Source organism: Apium graveolens, unplaced genomic scaffold (assembly GCF_009905375.1).
Source record: "Apium graveolens cultivar Ventura unplaced genomic scaffold, ASM990537v1 ctg9207, whole genome shotgun sequence".
Lineage (NCBI taxonomy): Eukaryota > Viridiplantae > Streptophyta > Magnoliopsida > Apiales > Apiaceae > Apium > Apium graveolens.
The window spans coordinates 1,557-24,202 of NW_027421829.1; the positions used below are offsets into that span (position 1 = coordinate 1,557).

General features: G+C 34.3%; 1 pseudogene; it reads left to right on the forward strand.

Moving 5' to 3' along the window:
* The first annotated feature begins 1,309 nt into the window (after nt 1-1,309).
* Nucleotides 1,310-19,740, forward strand: LOC141705663 (uncharacterized; annotated as a pseudogene).
* The last annotated feature ends 2,906 nt before the right edge of the window (nt 19,741-22,646 follow it).

Sequence of the window (22,646 nt, forward strand, 5' to 3'; positions counted from 1 at the left end):
TTATTACAGTAGAGATGGTGTCATTTCCATTTCAGGTTGAGAGAGAGCAGATCTAGCGGGTGTCGGCGACGTCGTACGTACGTACTTACATGAGTTATATGTACATAATATTTTTAGTGACAAAACTTGTGATTTTTAATCCTTGGACTTCCCTATCCGTATGGCCGGCCAATTATAAAAGTATTGATCGTGTATTTGAATTAAAAAATTCTTTGTATGTAAGTCATATATCGAAAAATATTTTTTTTATCGTAGATAACCTGCAGCCGCTATCTTTCGGGTGCAAAAAAAAGCATATTCATTATCATGATGCAATGGATACTGAGAATGTTATTGTTTGTCCTGACAAATGAAGCAAGGATAAAATTGTTTGATAATAAATAATTAATTGACATTATTATATGAATGAGAATAAGATGAAGCTGAAGATGATATTAATGAGCCGGAGACAACAATACAAAAAGATGTTACCGAGTAATTCTCTTTTACAACACGTACATTGTACACCAAAACTTCATAATGCATCAATTACACACATAAATCAAATTTAAAAGAGAACAAATTACATTATAGACTTATTTAAAATACATCTTAGAATAAATATATAACTTTGATATAAACTTTAAATTATTAATTCATATATTATATGGGGTTTATCTATTTTAATAAAAAAATTATTAATTTATCGAGTATTAATATACCGAGCGTTTAACTGTAGTTGAAACGTTGGGTTTGGGGTTTCACGGCCGAGTCTAGTCTAACGAATTGAGTTAGTGAATCCAGTCTAATATAAGATTTAATTATTAATTTATATATTATATGAGATTTATAATTTAATTAAAAATTAGGGAATTTATCAAAAAAATGACATTTAATAAAATTATTTGCGATTTTACCAATCCGTGAAAAGATTTGTAAAAATACTAATTTACTCTAAAAATATTTGCACAAATAAGATGTTGTATAATAGGTTGCATTACGGGTTGCATTTTAGTTTGCAAATATAATTACAATTTACAGAACGTACTTTTGCAATTTTTTATAAATTCAAGTTGAAAACCCGGTTACAAAAATAATTGCACATATTTTTACAAATATTTTTAAAAAGTGATATTATTTTTGCAAAAAAATTGCAAAACTTGGATATTTATAAAAAAATACTTAAAATTTATTATTTTGTAAATTTAGAATATTATTAAGTTAAACAAAAAGTCCGAATCGGGACAATAAAATTTATTAATTAGGCGAGGTTATTAATTTATGAGGGAGTTTAACTGTAATTAAAATATTAAAATATGGTTGGGTTTGGGGTTTCTGGTGGAGGCCCCTCTAACGAATTGAGTTGCTGAATCTAGTATGATCTGAGGGGGTTAGCACTTGGCAAAAATGAAGCAGCAGCAGCAAGACTTATTGGGGGATGAGAAATTACCTCTGAAATTGATAAAGTCGGACGCAATACCTCCGTGTCCAAGTGGATCGGAATCGTGCATAGATTGGCTACCTGATTTCTCAGGTTACTCCTGGCTTGCTTATGCCTCTTCTTCTCTCCTTGTAATTTCTCACTTACCAATTGCTACTTGTTCTATTCCTGCTCCTGGAGGTCCTATTTTTCGCCAAGTTTTCGAGCTCGGTGGCGGTGTTGTTTCTGCTGTTTCTTGGTCACCTGTTATCCCTTCCCCTGGTGTACTTGCTGCTTCCTTCCTTGGATTCTTCTATTCGCCTTTTCGAATTTACAGGTTTACTTACTTACTTACTTAATTAATTTAGTAACCTCAGCGCTCCTATTTGTATTTACAGCTTTAATCCATTATTCTTATTATTATCATTATGATTCATGGATTACCTCTTTATATTTCTTCATTCTTTTCAGCTTCTTTTTCTTGGAGGCAGACTACATCACTTATTCAATCTACTAAGGTCGACGCCATTGGGTGGACTGCTTCTGGTGATGGCATCATTTCTGTCGGAATCCAAGTCCTACTGTGGAGAAGAAACTATAATCCTACTTCCTGGGAAATTTCCTGGAAGCTTACGCCCAACCGGCCTCAGAATCTTGTTTCTGCTACGTGGTCCATTCAAGGTATGTTGCAACAGCACTTCGTGTGGTAATCTTGCTCAATCTTCTTCTTTACCAATGCATACTGCAAGTAAAAGTGTCATAGTATATCACAGTGACCCTATATCCCAATTTGTACAAGCTGAGTTACCTCATCCGCTGCCTGTGTTAATGATTCAGTGGAGACCGTCATTAATTAAACAAGAGGCCAGACATCACGGAGGCTGATTTTGTTAACATGCTGCATGGATGGAACAGTGAGGTTGTGGTGTGAGATTGATGATGCAAGGGGTCAGAAAAGTTGGCAAGGACAGTAATGATCAAAGAGCTAGAAGGTTGTTGTTTGTGTATGTTCTGTCATTGAGATAAACCAAGCCAATGAATGGAATCCTGGGTTCAGATATACATGTAAGATGGACCACAGAATTGAATTGTATATTTAACCCCAGTAAAGAAGCAGCTAGTCATTGTTTCCCTTTAGACGATTATCAACCTGATGGAGTTGGCAAGTGTGAATGGGGTAATTGGTTTTGGTCCTCATAGGATGGTGACTCTGTGGGCTATACATTGCCTTGATGATGTTACTCCAATGAGATATCCACGTGTGACTTTGTGGAAGAGGACGTGAATTGGAGGGTCATGATCCGGAAACAAGTAGTTGTTACTTCGTAAGGTTGTGATTTCGAGGAATCAGCCTTTGGTCCTCCAACTTTATGTAATCTAGTCCAACTATCATCTTGTAATTCCTTAGCTTGGTTTCAATAAGTTTTCAAACACTAACAAGTTCTGAAGAACCTTCTGTTAGATCCCAGACAAAAAAGGTTCAGTCACCTTGTGCTCACAGAAAGTTAAACCTGACGGTCATAGTGGAAAAATATTACAGGTAGCAATACATTCACATAAATATGACCTCAAATTTGGTGCTTCTTTGGATATGAATGGATTACTGTTATTGTGGTCAATTTCTAATATTCCAATAGCATCATGGGTCTACCAACATTAAACCCCACTTGGAAACTTTCAGGAAAGGTTGCACTAAATGAATGTAGCCCCAGATATACAACCTTGGACTGGCTGCCAGCAGTGATAGATGAAAACCTAATTCTTCTTGCAGGACATTCTGAAGGTATTGATTGCTTTGTAGTTGAGTTCTCTAAAGAGGAAGAAGAAAAATCTATTTAGTTACAAATTGTGCACAATCCCTTTACTAGTTGTAGTTGCACTGAAGGCCCAGCCAGTGTTTGTGCAGTTCCTTTGCCATCAACGTGTGATGAGATCTTTGATTCTGGCACTACTATGCTGTTGGCAGTGTGGAAGCATACCTTACGGCTTTGTCATGGAAACTCAGCATCCATCAATGTGAATTTTCTGGAATTCATGAATGTACTCTTGACACTCGTAACATTTCTGAAAGCAATGCTCAGACCTTTAAGGAAAATATATCTGGCAAGAGATATTGTATTATTGTCGATCCTTGGTCGTCTATATTTCCAGAACTACACAATCACAGCCAGGTTACAACTTATGATGCGGTCTCTCCGATCACTGTTCCATTGTTCGGAGAACAAAAGGATGTTCTGCTAATGAGCTACTTGGAAGCTATGCAGCATATCACTTAGCGACCGGCTACTCTGATGGTAGAGTGAGACTGTGGAGAAGTAAGCCTTTATATATAGATTCACAGTGGGAGCTTGTTAGTGTTCTTGATACACATCAAAGTCCAATCGTGGCATTATCTGTAAGTGACTGTGGCCGAAAGATTGCAACTATCTCACCGTCCTCTCTGTCCAATTCTTCGACCACTATTCATATATGGGAAGCTGTCTACCTGTCATTTGCAGGAAGCTTTATACTAGAAGATTCGGTTGTTCTTGATAGGAAGGTTGTTGCTCTCAGTTGGTTAACATTGGATAATGGTCAGTTTTTACTTGCAGTTTGCTTGCAGAATCAGTTTATGGTATATGGTCAAAGACTCTGTGGTGGTCATAATCTTCTTCAGAGTGTAAGACCTTCAAACAGAAAGATCTGGTTTTGTGTTGCATTAAGTCATACTCATCCTGAGATTCAATATTTCTTTTGGGGGCCTAATGCCTCAGCTGTGGTTGTTCATAGTGAATACTTTAGTCTTTTCAGTCCGTGGCTTTTACTGGTTAATAACAAATTACATGCTAATTGTCTTTCCAAAGAAAGCAAGCATAATTCTCAAGATTGCATCGCGGCCGAGAAGTATCTGCTTACTTCAGTTTCACTGATTCTGGTACATGTGATCTCAAAGAATCATCAGCAGAAGAGAAACGGAATCATTACCAGCTAAGATCTTCTTATATGATAAATATCCAAATGATACATTGTCAAGCATTTATGCAGAAAGCTATGATTTAGATTTAAAAATTGGTTTTGTAAACATATTAAATGTAGCAGAAAAGTTTGGTGGATCTCTACCTCTTTATCACCCAGAGTCGCTCCTCATGAATATATGTTCAGGTACCGTGTGCCAATAAAATATACTGCTTAACTATAACAAGTTTTTTGTAGTTGCTGGAAATTTGTTTAAAATATATGCATACATTCTATGTCTAATGCAGACTTATATTGATCCTCTTCTCTTTTGTAAAGTTTATTCTAGGATTGCATAAATAAAGCACACTTTAGCAACTTCAGAAAGTAGCATCTTCATTATGTAAATGATGCTATTTATCTTGCAAAAACTGGTACTTGAAATAAGGAATGATGTCGAGAAAACTTCAGAGGCGGTCTCACCAGTCACCACTATATGCTAACCTTTTTTTTGAAAGAACAGTCACACCATTGCTTTTAATAGTTATAGTTGCTCTACGCTTCAACAATAATGACTCTCACATCGAAGGTTTTCCCAAAGTTTCATTGAGGACATCTGTGCAAACTTCAAAAGGACCCAAAAAAGAAAATGCCATAGATAGCGGAAAAAGTTCAAACTTATATTTTCTCAGACCTACATACAATAGAGTTGAGAGGTTTGGTCACATTTAAAAAAACCTGTTAGGCAAACCTCTCATCTCGTTTGTAAAAACTAACCTTTTACTTTCAAGGCCACTGACAAGATGTAATAAGTATATATACAGCATGAGAGTTAAAATACCTCGGTTGGGGCTTATGAACTGTATGTACTTAACATCTACCCTCCTTTTCCATGAAAAATTGTGCTGAACCAGATACGTTTTTTTTTAAACTTTTATACTTGTAACGTTTTGATACTGTTTCTCCTCAAGCTAATTTTGTGCTTTTATTTTTGGTATATTTCCAAATCAAAATAGGAAACTGGAAGCGAGCACAAGTTGTTGTTCAAAATCTTGTCGATTATTATACTTCTCGAAGTGTGTCTTCTCAGATATGCAGCCTTGCAAAATCTGGCCATGACACTCCATTTGTCCAATTATCAGATTATCTCAATGGAAGTCTATCATCAAGCTCGAGCAATAAAGCATTTCAATGGAGAGGAGATGCTATGTCTATTACACCATCTTTCAGCTTCAACATGACCTTTCCCATTCTGCGACCAGTTGGGAATTTAATGATTCCAATGCTTCCTTGATTTCCTCCTTCTACAAGATCCGACCTTGTTGGCTTTCCTGAACCGATAGAGAGGCTTTATGACCTCGGAGTCCTGTCTATCATTGAGAAGGTGCAAATGCATGCTATCATTGATCTTCTACAAGAAGTTAGTAACTCTTCCTCTGCCTATGGAAGTCTTGATAAATCTGGCCGAAGGTACCAGACATTGCTTGGGATGAATGATATTTTGCTACCTCAATATGTGTTTATACACTGTGTTAGTAGCTCCTTTATTGTTGTCCGAATTGTTTAACTTTTCTAGTTTTACCAATTATAAGATGATGTGGAATATGGTTTGATAGTAATATAATTTAAGATTAGAAGAATTATGCTGCAACAATCATCTTTTGTGGATGTATGAGCCCATTTATAATAAGCCTGATTGCTTTAGGCCTTTATCCATCAGGTTAGTCAGTAGGGTTCGGAGTGATTTATTCCTCACATAGTGATTCTCTCTGCAGTTGAATCACCATATCTATTTCAGTGTTTGCGTTTAGGAATTCTATATTTATTAAACCCTTCTTGTATCAAGAGGGCCTCCCCATAACTCTAGTCCTCTTTGTAGGGTTGAGTTGGTTGTCGGGGGATTAGGCATAAAGTCAAGTCTACATAAATTTATGGCTTTAAATCAACTTATAAGTTGGATTTTAGAAAGTTGAAAAAGGTAATTGACTTATCATAGATTAGTTTGAGTAATAAATTTAATATTATCCTCTTCACATGTAACTTCTAGTACTTTTTGTTATTTCATTAATCATTCTAATAGCTTACACGCACATTATCAATTAAATTGTCCAAACAAATACAGTAATAACGTCTAGGCAAAATAAAAGTAACTTGTACAGACGTTAATCAACTTTTCACAAGAATCACAACCAATGTCTTTTAAGAGATCTAAGCCCATTAGGTTTCTTGTTCCCCAAGAACTACGTTGGCTTGATTCCCTATAAATAGGGATACGTAGGCAAATTGTAAGGGGTCAGAAGCGAGAGCGTAAATGAGCCACCACTAACCCTAAACAATCTCAGCCACCAGTAATCACAAACACCAAACACTGTTCATAAAATCCGACGATTACTGTTCACGTTTTCCGACGAACAACCACCGTCACATATCTTGTTTTCGGCTACGAACCTCGAACTTTGTTGCTACCAAATTCCTCCGTCAACAATTAGTATGGTATATTATTCAAGTTTTTAACTGAATTATATTTCTGAGTCTTTTTCCGATACTTCGAGTACTAATTATTTCATACTTTCGTCGAGTGGAACCGAGTACCAAATTTTAGAATACCGATTATAGACCATATATCAATGTAAGCAGTGCCCAAGGGGTGTTAAAGGTGCTCTTAGTGCTTGGAGAGGTCAAGATTTTGATTTTCACCTTTTATCCTCAAAATTATATCAACCATTATAAAATTACTTGCCCATGTACGATTTAATTTATAGAAATGAATGATGCTCTCATGATCTGCTTTATTGAAGTTTTTTATACATGAATTTGTCCTTGTACTTGTTTATTGTTGATGTTTGTGCAACTTTTAGCATGCCATATTTTCTCTAAGTCGTTCTTTGATGCGTCTTCCCTTCTGTCGTTAGTGGTTAAATATATGTTGTCTTAATTTCACTTCTGAAAATAGAATTGTTGTATTTAACTGTTATACTACTGATAAAATGAGTTCTCTACTTGACTACAAACTTGAGCAAACCGTCATTGTTCTATTTATATTTCTCAAACAGTAATTTCTCTTGTATTTCCTTGAATATGCATAGCATTATTTATTGGTTATCTTGCTCCCTAATATTTTTAACTGTTCCCTTCTTTCTTTCAAGGTTTTGGGTTGCAATAAGATTTCAACATCTATATTTGTTCGAAAATTTAGTAGAATGCCAACTGAAGGAGAGTTGGTTGTTAACACAAGCGTAATCGGATGGGCTTTCCACTCTGATTGTCAAGAAAATTTGTTCGATTCTCTTTTACCTAATGAATCTTCTTGGCATGAAATGAGGGATATAGGCGTTGGATATTGGTACACAAATTCAACACAATTACGATTAAAGGTACAATTATGCTAATTCATTGACTATTGCTTGTCACCTGTGTATTTACAGCCATTAAATTTCCTTGGAGATACTTGAATACTAGAAATTGCTCCAAAGAAGATATATGGCCTACAAATGTTTAGAACTTTCTTCAGATAGGAAACCATCACTGTAGTCATTCGACTCTAAGCTTCAGTCATCTGCAGTCTTTCATATTTGTAATAGGAAAGGTAGGAGTTACAATCATATAGCTAGAGGATGTTTTTTACTCTAAGATAGTTGTTTACTTGCAGATGGAAAAGTTGGCAAGACATCAGTATCTAAAAGCTAAGGATCCAAAGGCTTGTGCACTTCTTTACATAGCACTAAATAGGCTTCAAGTTTTGGCTGGTCTTTTCAGGCTCAGTAAGGATGAAAAGGACAACCATTGGTGGGATTTCTTTCAAGAAATTTTAAGGTACATGGGTAAGATCATGGTGATCCTTTTGTAATGTAGCAGCAGCATGGTTGAGCAAGTAGTTTTACTTGATAAGAATTTAATATTCAGCAAAGGGGATTGCTCTCTGATCACCTTTACTTTTGTAATGGCCAATACTAAACTCTTTTAGCAATCTTTCTAATTCTTGCAGGAAGATAATACAAGGCAGCTGCTTTGAAAAATGCTTACGTGCTAATGGGAAAACATCAACTAGAGCTTGCTGTTGCTTTTTTCATACTTGGAGGCGATGCTGCTTCTGCAATCAATGTCTGTGCAAAAAATCTTGGAGATGAGCAGCTTGCTCTAGTGATATCTCGTCTTGTAGAAGGCTATGGCGGGCCGTTACAGTGTCAACTTATGTCAAAGTTTCTTCTTCCATCTGCACTTGAAAAGGGTGATATCTGGCTGGCTAGCTTTCTGGAGGTGTTGTTTCATATTTAGTTTGCTTAAATAGTGCTTTAAAAGTTTGTTAGAGAAATTTGACTAACTTTCAGTATAGTTAATATCCGAGTTTACTTTTCTGTAGTGGGCATTAGGAAATTATTCTCAGGCTATTGTACGCATTCTTGGTTCGCCAACTAGTACTGGTGGGTGATAAGCCAGCACTAGTTTCTTATCAGGATTTTTTTTTGATCCAAGCATTGGTGAGTATTGTCTAATGCTGGCAACAAGCAATAGCATGAAAAATGCTTTAGGCGAGCGAAATGCTGCAAATCTTGGGAGGTGGGCGATTTTGATGACCGCTACTGCCTTGAGCAGATGTGGCCTTCCTGTAAGTTTCTCTTGCACTTCTTCTTTCTAAATAACGGCGATGAAACTTAAAAGATTTATAAATAATAAATTATGAGAACAATCATGTAGAACCAAAACTTCAATAAACCTTGCGATGAAATAGTTTAGCAACCCATGAACGAAAAGAAAAGAGTTGTAGAGATGAAGGGTAGGGTTTTGCCTCTAGAGGCCCCTCTTTATTTATATACATAGTCTCAAGAAATATTCCTTTCAAATAAATTACCTCCAAATATGAAAAGTTTAGATGTAATATATAGATCAAATAAGATTTATCCCAGATATACTAATATCTTATTCTTTCCAAATTTGTTTTGTACATGATGGATAAGATGTCGTGACAACATTTTAGTGAAAGATCTGCGGAACCTTTAAAGCAAGATTGTTAAGGCGTGGACACATATTAGTGGCAAATTGCTTCAAGGTTAAGTCAATATTAACAAGGCCTGATTAGAAGACTTCTATTGATTCTCTCAAACTTGATCAGTTCTTCAATTTCTTTAGTTCAATCTTCTTTTCAACCATTTTATCAACCTACGCCATAAAATACAAACCTTAGATAAATGAGATGTCGAAGCACTTTCAACTACAAGAATTCATGGCAATATGATAATGACACACACACACACACACACATATATATATAAGTTTTACACACTTATTAATGTTCTTGGCTATATTGCTGTTGAGTTTATTATAGTTAGTTTGTTTTGTATAAAATTTGATGATAGATACTGTCTTGTTAAAAATTGCTTAAGCGTGCAGTGGTGGACCAAAACTGTGTAAAGTCATTCTTAGTTTCTATAATATCGCGTTGTTTCAAATTTTCCAACCTCGTCCATCTTTTACTTGTTACATGTACCTGGTAAGTGGTACCAACTGCCAGTCTTCTGATGCGTAATTCATGCTAGTTTATAATGGGTTGATTTATTTGTTATTGTTGTAAGCTTGAAGGTTTGGAGCGTCTTTCCTCTTCTTACAGCATATCTGGTGGTTCTGAACAAGGTAATGTATCAGAGGTTGCAGATTTTGAACTTCTGAGTGAAATGCTGAATCCATCCTTCTGTGATCCATCCTCAAACTGGATATTAGTCGATGTCGCTCGTCAAATTGAGTCGCAAGCCAAATCAGATATGGCGATGCACTACCTCATTAAACTTTTAAAAGAACATCCTAGTTGGGCAGACACCAATATAGAATATTATTCTGTATTGACACACAAGAAGGCTGATATACAACAATACTTGGTGTTACTTGAAAGTTTCGAAAACAAGTTACGGGATTGGCTTGCCTGTTAGGGCAGAAATTTTCACTGTCTCTCGCCATCTAATTTTTAAGGTAAAGAAATTTACTAATCAACACATACGCATTATTAAGTTGTATGTGATGCAGTGATCCATCCTAACCCTAATATCTATGAAAACTACTAATGAGTCATTGTTCTTTATCAATTACAGATGGTAAAGTTTTGTGCAGAAGCGGCTTAGCGTTTATAGGATATCATTTATTGCTATCTTACACTCATACGGATCAGTCAAAAGAACAGAGCAATGCATTTAGTGGATTCTACTTGCATCCCGCACTCCCCAATCTGGTTTGAAGGCTACTGAAGAAACGGCCTCCTTGTTCTCAAGATATGTCATTTTATGTAGCATAAGCAGTTCTAACTTAAAATCATACTCCACAGAAGATAGGGCACCAGCGGATATATCTAACAGGCTAGCTGGTTGGCAATTTTACATGCAGGGCGTGTTGTGGTCATTGTGGTGTCTTAGGTCTATGTTAAAGCTGTTTTCTGGTTCAGCTGATGCTGATTTTATAAGGAAAACATTTACTACTATCGACTTGTACGAGTATTATGTGTATTTTTCATCTGCTATGCTCCAAAGGAACCTACAAGCTCTTATTCCTACCATGAAAGCTATTCAGATGACATGTAAAAATGATCATGCACAATATGAAATTAACTTGGAAGATATATATAAGGTCCTTCCTGAAATTGCAGAGTTGTTGTCCCACAATTCCTTGATATATGATGTACGAGATTCTGCTTCATCAGTGCTACCTGATCATGATGGCTATGAGATTTCAGTATCAATAGATGAAGAATGGCACATTCTCAGGGCTATGTTGTACAGACATATGTCTGGGTTTCTGAACAACCAGCTGAATTCATCTCTGACTGTTGAAGACAGTCGTGCGAATTGCCTACCATTCAGACTTTTCGTATTTGTTTCTGATTCCACAATGTGTGGGCTTGATAACAGTATCTAACACCACAAATTGGGGTTGTTTGTGCAGCATTGACCAATTTACTCAAGAGCATTTCTCTTCATATTTTTTCTAAAAGTGAGGGACATCTTGCCTTATCCCTGCTGCACAAAGAAGGGAATGGGGTCTAGTGCAGCCACTCTTAAGTGGTTCAATGAATTTTCTTGGAATCCTCTCAAAGACTACCAAAAGCAAAGTAGACAGAATATTGTCAATAGGAACATGAAGAACAGTGAAACAGAATTATCTGCTTATGAATTATTGTGGAAAATTTGTGCTGAAACAAAATTCAGATGTGAAGATTTTGAACTAAATAATTCTAAGTGGCTAAAGTATGTTAAACAAAAGCTTGCTAAACGATGGATTCAAATATACAAGAGCGCTGAGTTAGAGTATGGAACTGAGGAAATTTGCAAGCAAGAAGGTAATTTAGGCAGTCCTCTTGCTAGCAATGGTGTTGAATCGGGGTCACCTCTCAAGGGCCTTTCTCCAGATAATAGTTTTTTTCCTGGGTTCTGGAGGAAAGGATGAATCCATCACCAAGAAAGTTATGTCTTTTGAGAGTCCTAAAGAAATATATAAGCGGAGTGGAGAACTGTTGGAGGTAAACCGTTTTTTGTCCTTAATTAGTTATACCTTGGTACAGTTATTGCATCTGGCACTTGGGCTGACATTGTTGGATTGAAATTTCTGATGCCTCAATGTCTTGTTGTATTGATCTTTGTATCTGAGCAGGCATTATGTGTCAACACTGTTAACCAACAGCAAGCTGCACTGGCTAGCAATCGAAAGGTCAGAACTTGCGTATCATATGCTTTATACTTTGTATGAAATTTCTGATTGTATTGCACATAATTCTATATTTAATATTTGCAAAATAGCTGTTTGGAAAGAATATCTAATTATCGATAACAGGTAACAGATATTTGGGTTGAAGATAACTCTTTTTTGGTGTTTCTCCTCGTTTTTTGGCCTTCAGTTTTATTGGGTGCATTGTTTGTTCAATGGTCGGTGTTTGAAATTTGTGAACTTCCGAGTTTGCTTTAAGAGCCTAATTTAGGTGTCTGTTTTGGGCTTTTGGCCGCACCATAATAGTGTTTCCAAGTAGAAGTTGGCATGTAAATAAACTGCCTTTGTAGAGCGTTCTTTTTCTACTGATGAGAGAAAATGAACTTTGACAAATCTATTATCTAGTATTATCTATACTATATTATAATAGACGAAACATTAAAAGTTTGGTAGTTGATCGGTCGGTACTTGCTAAAATTACTTAATTAGCCTTACTTAATTATTCTATTTCTAATTATTGGGTCGATCAATTCTAATTCTAATTGATATTAAAGTCAACTTTCTCTATTGTTTTACCAATTTCAATTCTATTTTATATCGAACTCTATATCATTATAATTTATATTAAATTCAACTTCTTCTACCAATTTAAATTTTAATTCATATCGAATTCTATACTATTCTAATTTGCTACTTCGGGCTAAATTAAATTTAAGCAAACTAAATATAAATATTAAGATTTAGTTGATATAATGTGACTTGGGCTAAGATAAAATAATAATACTATTAATCCTTCTAAAAAATTATATTAATGAACTTGGATAAACAAAATAATATATTTTATTTATTCATGATAAAAAATACATTATACAATTGATTCAGATTAACACAAAACTAAAATAAAAATACAATTCGACCAACAAAAACAAAATCATATTTTCTAATTATTCAGTCTAAATCAAAATTATCTTATTGATCCAGATTTAAAAAAAAAAAAAAACTAAAACTAATTAGTTTTATTTGGTCGGTGTATTGAGCATCAGGCAAAAATAAAATAATGTAAACCACTTATCCGAGATAAATCAAATTAATATTAAACTAAGTATAATTCGTATCCTATTGATGTGAACTAAAAAAACAAATTTTAATTAGAACATAAAAATTATTTTTCAAAAATACACATAGAATTATCACTAAAACTATATCGTTCAATCGGTATTGTCTTTTTCAAATATCTTTTATATAGTTATAGTTAATCGATTAAGTAATCACCATGCTAAAGTAATATTTTTTTAAGGTCCCAACATATTGGAGACATTATATTTTTACTCTCAATAAAATAATAGTTTTATTATAATAATATTTACTCCCCTACCAATGTAATGCTATCACTTTAAATAAGTTTAAATGTTCTAAAAAGTTATGAACATATACGTTTACTAATATAATTATCTTGAAGTCATAATATTTAAAGTTTTAAATGAACAAAATTTTGAATTGAATTCAAAATATTTTTAATAAAATTATATAATATCAAAAAAAATCTGGACGATCCCGGTTTTAAGCTAGTACTATATTATAATAGACGAAATATTAAAAGTTTGGTAGTCGGTCGGTCGTTACCTGCTGAAATTACTTAATTACCCTTAATTATTTCTTCTATTTGGTCAGTTAGTCGATTGGTCAATTCCAATTCTTATTGATATTGGAGTCAACTTCCTCTGTCGATTTAAATTATATTCATAAATATCCAACTCTATATTATTATTAATCGATATTAAAGTCAACTTATTCTATCAATTAAAAACTCTAATTCATATTTAGGTATATATTATTCTAATTGATATTTCGAACTAAAATAAATTTAAGCAAAATAAATATAATTAGTTGAATTTAGTCGATATAATGTGCATCGGGTTAAGAAAAAAATAATAAATACCACTGATCCGTCTAAAAAATTATACTATTGAATTAGGATAAACGTAATAATACATATTAGTCATCCAAGATAATTAAAATATAATTCAACCAACTAAATAAAACCATATATATTAATTATTCGGACTAAAACAAAAATATCTTATTAATCCGGACATAAAAAATTAAAATTACACTAAATTTAATTAGTTGAATTTGGTCGGAGTAATGGGCATCGGGCTAAAATAAAATAAAGTAAGCCAATAATACGAGATAAATCAAATTAATATCAGAGTAAGCATAATTCGTATTCTATTGATATGAACCAAAAATTAACTTTTAACTAAACATAATTATTATTATTTTTAAAACACACATAAAATGATCAATAAACTATACCGTTCAATCAGTACTATTGTCTTTTTTCAAATAACTCTTATAGTTTATCGATTTAGTAATAAACTCTCTAAAATAATATTTTTATTAAAGTTCCAACACAATATGAACATTGTATTTTTATTCCCAAAAAACTATTAAATCGCTATAATATTTTAAAAAACATATGAACGTATGTGTATTAATATAATTATCATGAAGTCATATTATTTAAAAAGGTAGAAATAAAAAAAATTAATGAACAAATTTAAAAAATTCAATTCAAAATATTTTTGCTTAATTTTTTTATAATTTAAAAAAATCTTTGTGCATCCGTGTATCGCATGGGTTTTAAGCTAGTATATCTAATACTGCAACAGGCAATTTTTCCGAAAACCTTTTTTCAGTATCAAATTACAGTTTTGGCCCCAAATTACCTTTTGGTTATATTAAAAAACACTGTTGTCAATGGGAATCGAACCCATGAGATTCAAGTACAAATAAACTGCTTTAACATTTGAGCTAGAGGTTCATTTGATTACATTGTGGAATTCATTGACTTTATTCATAGGTGGCTTAGCCTATATTTAATTGAATATTCATATAAGATAAAATGATGCCATAATGCGAGAGTTGGATAATTAACCCATATTGATGATGTGCAGATGCATTTACATATTTGTGACTCTTCCATCCCCCTCTTCAACCTTCCACAACTCACCAGACCATCTCTAATTCAAAGTTATTTAATTTCTCTTCCGTGGGACGGAGTAAGGGCCCTTCTCACCTCCTACGAGTCGTCCGGGCGGAGAAGACTTTCTGAATGGGTAAAAGACGTTTTATTAACGATCATGTTCCCCCGGGAAGCGAGGTCTCCCTCAGATAATAATTAGAACTAAGAACATAAAACAATATTTATGAATCTAAAATTTAAGAATCAGCATCAGCCTATGCCCGTAACCTGTACAATCTGTGATGTAGAAACATGCCCATGTCTTGAGGGGCTAAGGAGCTAGTTTATGTTAATATGAGAAACTTGTGTTGAGTTTCAGTCGAGTATTATTTATTGATGTTTTTCCATCCAGTGAGTGCTCCTTCTCTTTGTTATGGAGTTCAAAGTGACGGAATATTAAATTTATCCATTTTTTTACAGGGAATAGTATTTTTTTGCCGGGAAGATGGACTAATTTCTATGGAGTCTAATTATATATGGTCAAAGGCTGACTGGCCCCATGATGGATGGGCTGGATCAGATTCTACCCCTGTTCCTACCTGTGTTTCTCCCGGGGTTGGGCTTGGAAGCAGAAAAGGTACACATCTTGGTCTGGGTGGAGCAACTGTTGGTGCGGGTTCTCTGGCAAAACCAGGAAGAGACTTCGCAGGTCGTGGAGCTTACGGAGTTCCAGGTTATGCAGGTATTGGTTCATCTGGTCTCGGGTGGGAGATTCAAGATGAATTTGAGGAGTTTCTAGACCCACCTGCTACTGTGGAAAATATTAGGACAAGGGCATTATCTTCTCACCCCTCTAGACCCTTATTTTTGGTGGGTTCAAGCAATACACACACATACTTGTGGGAGGTATGGAGCTTCAGCTTTGGCATAGTGATTTTCAATGGTCAAGACCACATGTGGATTACTATTGTTTACTCCTGGTTTGGCTATATGTCCTAAGTAACTGCACCTTGTGATTGTACAGTTTGGTAAGGAGAGGGCTACCGCCACGTACGGAGTGCTTCCTGCAGCAAATGTGCCCCCTCCATATGCTCTTGCCTCGATATCAGCTGTGCGCTTTGATCACTGTGGACAGAGATTTGCAACTGCTGCTTTAGATGGGACGGTGTGTACATGGCAGCTTGAGGTGGGGGGAAGGAACAATATCCGCCCCACAGAATCTATGCTTTGCTTTAACAACTGTGCATCGTACGTACTTGTCACGGTTAAATTTTTATTGTTGATTTAGATGATGTATATCTTAATAGTCCTGAAATTGATTTTAGGGATATCGCATATGTTACTGCTAGTGGATCAATCATTGCTACTGCTGGCTATAGCTCCGATGCCATTAATGTGGTTATTTGGGATACCCTTGCTCCGCCTACAACATCTCGAGCTTCCATTATGTGCCATGAAGGTTTTTTTCTCCTGTCAGAATTTATGTTTCAGTAGATGATTATATATGATTTTTATGTTTCTTCAGTTTCAAGCACCGTTATATAGAACCATCCTAGTTACTAGGCAACTCTATACCGTCACACTGTTGACCTCATCTAGAAAATATTATCCCTTGTATAATCAAATTTGATTATGATTACTTCCTCCATGTTATTTTTTTCTTGTAGATTTTAGACGGGTATGTCAGAAACTGTACGTTCTTGAACTAATTTTATGAAAGTAGATATGTAGAGAGAAAGACAGGGAAATCAGTTAGAAAGATAGATTTCTAGAGAGAAAAATAGGGAGAGATTGGTGGGAATGTATTCCATTTTCATATATTCAAATTCATAAACCGAAATGCAACATTACAACTCCTATTTATAGTATTCTAGGTCTCATAATAGACTGAAAGACGAACATATCCTTACTCTGCTTCTTATACTTTCAAAAGCACTACAGAATATTTACAGGAATACTCTCATCCTGATAACCCTTCGCCTCTGAATTCATCCATGTCCTCATGGAGCCGGTGTTGTCCATCCGTCTTCAGCAAGGAATCGCTCTCATGCAACATGCTTAGAACATCATTCACTGTATTTTGTGCTCCTTTCCTGTAAAGTATTTGCTTATCCACTTATATTGCAGCAAGTTGCTTACTCTCTGTTCTGTTATAAACTCTAATGCCCAGTTATCCTTTGTAACGAATAAGTACTTGTCCATGAGATAAGGAGTCCACCTTCTAACTGCAAAACTGCCATAAATTCTTTCTCATAGGTTGATATTTCCTGTCCTTTGATCCCTAAAGCTTTGTTAAAATAAGCTATAGGGTGTCCATCCTGTGTCAATATAGCTTCTATTCCAGTGTTGGAGGCAGCCGTCTCTACCGTGAAGGCCACACTAGAGTAATCTGGGAGTAAGAAAAAATTAAGTAGGTAGGTGGGTGTAGCAGCTAGCAAATAGTTGATGATATCTCATCACTTAAAAAACCTATTCCAGATGTTGGAGGTGTTAATTAACAATTCTTGAATAGATCAATATATCATCAAAGAAAACCAATGTAAATTTCTTTAAGAAAGGCTCAAGCACAAAGGCTATGTTTTCGATATCCTTTTTTTTTTAACTCCAAGTCTAGTATGGTGTAAAACAGATCTCTGCCCGACTCATCCAATAATTCCTCAATCAGTGGTATAGGGAATGTGAGTTTAATTTCCTGTAATCAATACAGAATCTCCAGGTTCCATCTTTTTTCTCCACTAGAAGAATTGGAGAAACAAAAGGAGAAGTACGTAGTCTTATAATTCCATACTCCAACATTTGTATCACCGGTTTTTTTATCTCATTTTTCTGATCATAGGAATTTCTGTATGGTCTTACTGAAAATGGCTAGGAACCTTCATTTACCTCTATACTATGCTCAATGACCCTTTTAGGTGGAAGACCCACTGAAATACCCTTACTCTAGCTCTTATACTTGAAATAAATCTGCAGAGTTTTACTGGGATACTCTTATCCTGGCAAGGTAAACGTAATAATTTCGTAAATTAAACAATACATGCATGTATATAAAACATGGGAAGATAAATTAAAACAACTACCTGCGTGAGCATAGTCTGCCTCTAACAGTAATACATTTTTAGTTTTGCTGCTGTAAATTGTTTTGGGAGGGATGTCTGTTATTGTTCTCTTCTTTTAATTTTTATTTCTGTGCTCAACTACAAATACCAACAGCAATGTACAGATTTTTAACTGCAGGCTGATAGACAATCGAGTATAGTTCAAGCTCACCAATGTTTTAAAATGAAATCTCAAAAGAGTATAACCCATAAGTAATCAGGCAAAACAAAATCACAATAGTAGACTAGTAGTATACCTATGATTTTTGCGGTCCATTGTATACTTGATGGCATTTTTCATTTTAGAATGTCATGGAAAAACAGCAAGATATCTAGTTTACACATAAGAAACCGTTTTTGATTGTGCTTTTAGGTGGGGCTCGCTCTCTTTCGGTGTTCAACAATGACATCGGAAGTGGTTCTATTTCCCCGTATATTGTGACGGGTGGAAAGGCTGGGGATGTTGGAGTTCACGATTTTCGATACATAGCTACTGGACGGACTAAAAGAAATAGACATTCTGACAGCAACGAAGAATTTGCCAGTGGGTCTTGTTCAACTATCATGCGTAATAAAATTGGGGACCAGAATTCTCATGGGATGTTATGGTATATACCAAAGGCTCATACAGGTAATTATTCTTTGGGTCAAACAATAAATTGGTCACTTAAGTGAAGAGCAAGTATCACTTTTCTTACCAATCTCAACGGGGTATCAGTTTAATCATTTAAGTTGGTACATGTTTGATATCTATTATGACTTGGGTGATTTAAATGATACCCGGTTGAGATCAGTAAATAAATGATATATGTCTCCACTATAGTGATCAATTTGATATTTAACCCATTATTCTTTGCACGTAGATGCCATTTTGGTACTAACTTTAACCTGATCTGGTGAAGGGAGTGTCACCAGAATATCTGCTGTCCCAAATACCAACTTTTTCTTGACTGGTAGCAAAGATGGGGATGTAAAACTGTGGGATGCCAAGAGAGCTAAGTTAGTATATCACTGGCCCAAGTTGCATGACCGGCACACTTTTCTTCAAGGTGGAGTTGTTCGGGTAAACATTCTTACAAGTAAAGTTGAACTCCCTAGTTTGTTTTGGTGTGTGTTTGAAGTTGATATGGTTTTCTAGTAGAAGACCCCCATTAATCTACATCTGTTACAGTGTATTGTAATACTTCTAATATCTCGATAATTTTGCAGGCTGCTGTTACTGATATACAAGTTGTCTCCAACGGATTTCTTACCTGTGGCGGAGATAGTTCAGTAAAGTTTGTTCAGATTACAGATAGTCTGGGAGAATAGTGTATGCTTCAGTAACATTTCTGTTGAGCTGTTTAACTCACTTTATTTTGGAATGATAAGAGGACTGTGCGAGTCAGTGGAGTTAGTATCAAGAGTCTGCTCAGTGACGCAATGGGCACATTTGGTTTTACTTTCTCCCTCTCCAACTATTGACAGCTCGTGGATAATAATTCTCTTTTTGTACACTGTAAACATAAAGAATATTTGAAGATATGCCTTGTTCTTCTATAAGCATACATTATGCCTCCTCGCTGAAGTTTTCCACAGGACGAGAGCTAGAGGCAGGATATGGCTTGTATCACGCATCTAAAGTCTCTGTATCTTTAGTATTGGTCTTATAAGAGATTTCTGTATCCTCATGTGTATAAAAATCACTAAATCAGGGTATCCATCTGCGCAGCCTACTAGAGCAAGTCCAATGAAATGCTATAAGTGATGCAATTTCTATAATTTGAAATCAAATGTCAAAAATTTTAACTTCAAAGAAGTTCTATACTTGGATGCAAATTTGCATTCTAAATTTGAAACCAAGGATGCATTTATGCATCTAGCCACATCATCATACTACCCATTTCGTCGTCCGGTAGCGATAACCGTCTTTTTGATCGGTACCGGGTATTGGTGAACATTACCTATTGATAAATCCCTAACCTTAGCTCTTTTTTAATTTTTAAATTCAGTAAATTGTGAAATAAAATTAAAATATCACAATCTGTATATCTAGGGAATAATCGTTTCAAACAAAGTGAATTGTCCCTAGATACACATCTATTATCTATTTCTATTATTCAATTTAATTGGGTAACCTCTCTCAATTCCGAATCTATAAGTTGTGCTAAAGATTCAAAATAGATGCATGTTGTACTTTAAATGAAATTTAGGGTAAAGTGACAAAATTTAGGCAAATAAAGAAATATTTGGTTTCAAAATGTATCTAGGATTGGAGTTGAAATTTTGTTTTAGCACAAAAATATACTTTTTAATGTTAAATTATAGCAATAACTATAACTATTTTACATTTTGCATTGGACTTTCTCTTAGCAAATAGTTAATCATGTAAGTTGTTATAGAGGGATTTAAAGGTATACAAGTACATTACTAGGCACTGTTATCAATATCTAATCTTTTCCGAGGGTGTTACCTTAAATACCCAAAAGACTAGAAAAAATATGATAAAGATTTGTCGAAAACTGACAAAGCAAACGGAACAAGCAAGGTGATAAAATATTTTTTTAAAATACTAATGTGTTTGATAATATTTGTGTCATCCAATTATCTATTACAGTAATATTAATTTTACAAATTATTTTATATTTTTCTTAGAAAATTTTGAATGAAATAATTTTATCTTAATATATTTATTTATCCAGACTTTTAGTACATGTAATGAATTTCAAACGACTAAATCACATTAACTTCAATAGTTGAATTTTAGTTTCCTCACGTAATAATACAACTTCTCAAATGGTTGTTTTATCCTTGACTATCAAATCACATTGATTTCTTTAGGCCAGTTATGTATAAGATATAATACTCGCATAATTATATTTATAAATAATGATTAATAATACGAACGAGAGACATTTATATACTTAAATTCAAATATTCAACTAATATTATAAGTTGTATTAATTTTTTTATGATAAGTAAGTTTGTTAAACTTATATATTTATTAAATGTTATCAGTATTAGTGAAATATATGTATCTATTATCTCAATTATTACTTCAGTTAATTTTTCGATCAATCCGCAATAATAAGAGTGTAATATTGCCATATTCTAATTATATTACTTTTAAATTATAAACATAATTTTAAGCCATAGTCCCAGTAGCACTTCCCGACAATTATACTAATAAATATAATTTATAAAATTACCACTGATTTTTGGTCTATGGTGTCAATTTTGAAGAAGGAAAAAAAATCAAATTTGTTCGTGATAAATAATCACATTTTGTCATTTTTATTATTATCGTATATATTTTAAGATGTATAGTACATAATTAATTTAAAATAAAATGCACGAGTAGAAATTTTATGAATATTATAATATTGTTTAATTAATCGGAAAAAGTTGAGTATTAAAAATATTAAGTATGTTATTCTAAAATTTTATTGGCTCATATTGAATGGATAAAAATAGATATTATTATGTTGAACTTGAAATTAATAAAATATAATCAAATAATTTTCGTGTAACCGAAGTCAAAACTCGAAAACTCGATAATAACTTTTATAAACTCGAAAACTCAAAAATTCGGTAAACTCGACTCGAAAACTCGTTAAGATCGACATGTTACAAAACTCGATATGTTCAAACTCGTTAAAGGGGGATAAACTCGAAAACTCGATAAAAAACTCGAAAACTCGATAAACTCGAAAACTCGACTCATTTATTTTACGGGTCGAATCCGAACATAATTTTTAACCTCGATTTTTTTGGGTTCAACTCGACTCGATAAAAAAGAGTTCAAACTCAAATTTAATAAGTACAAACACGAATCGACTCGACTCAAATTATACCCCTGCAATTCAGTGCTGCTGACTTTTTTTTTAATATCGTAGGTAACCCGCAGCCGCTACCCTTTAGGTGTGCACTGGGTAAACCCTACGAGCTCATATAATAGCCTGCAAACCGCGTGAACCAAGTTAAACCACATTTAAGCGAAAGGCTCTGGCTGAGGAGGCAATCATAAATTCTCCTCCCGTGGAATTCGAACCTGTGACCAAGAGGATAGTTATCCCCTTTTTAACCAACCGAGCTAACACTTGCGGGCGTGCTGACTTTAACTTGCTTTACTTCGAATTCAAGAAACTAATTTGGCATGCTTTCATCCAAATTTGTGAGAGGTGAGCGTATGCGATTTTCACCACCGTTTCAAACGGACCCCAGTTATGTATCTGCCGAACACCAACTATAGACATGCCGAAAGTGTTGTTGATGCGAGATATTCAGATCTCCCTATACACCATAAAATTCATTTTCAATACAATCATCACATCGTACAAAACGAGACACATCGCATAAAGCGAGACAATCAATCATACAAATAACTTATTAAATCTGAAAGCTAAAGTAAAGAAATTAAATGGATTTTTCGAATTTTATAAAAACAAAACTCGATTTTATTGAAGAATAAACCAATAAAAATAAGAGAGAAAAAATTGAGATAAAAAAGCTAAAAGAGATGGAGAGGTCGGAGGGAGAGTAATATTTTTAATGTAATAAAGATAGAGTTTAAATGCCTACACTTTTACGA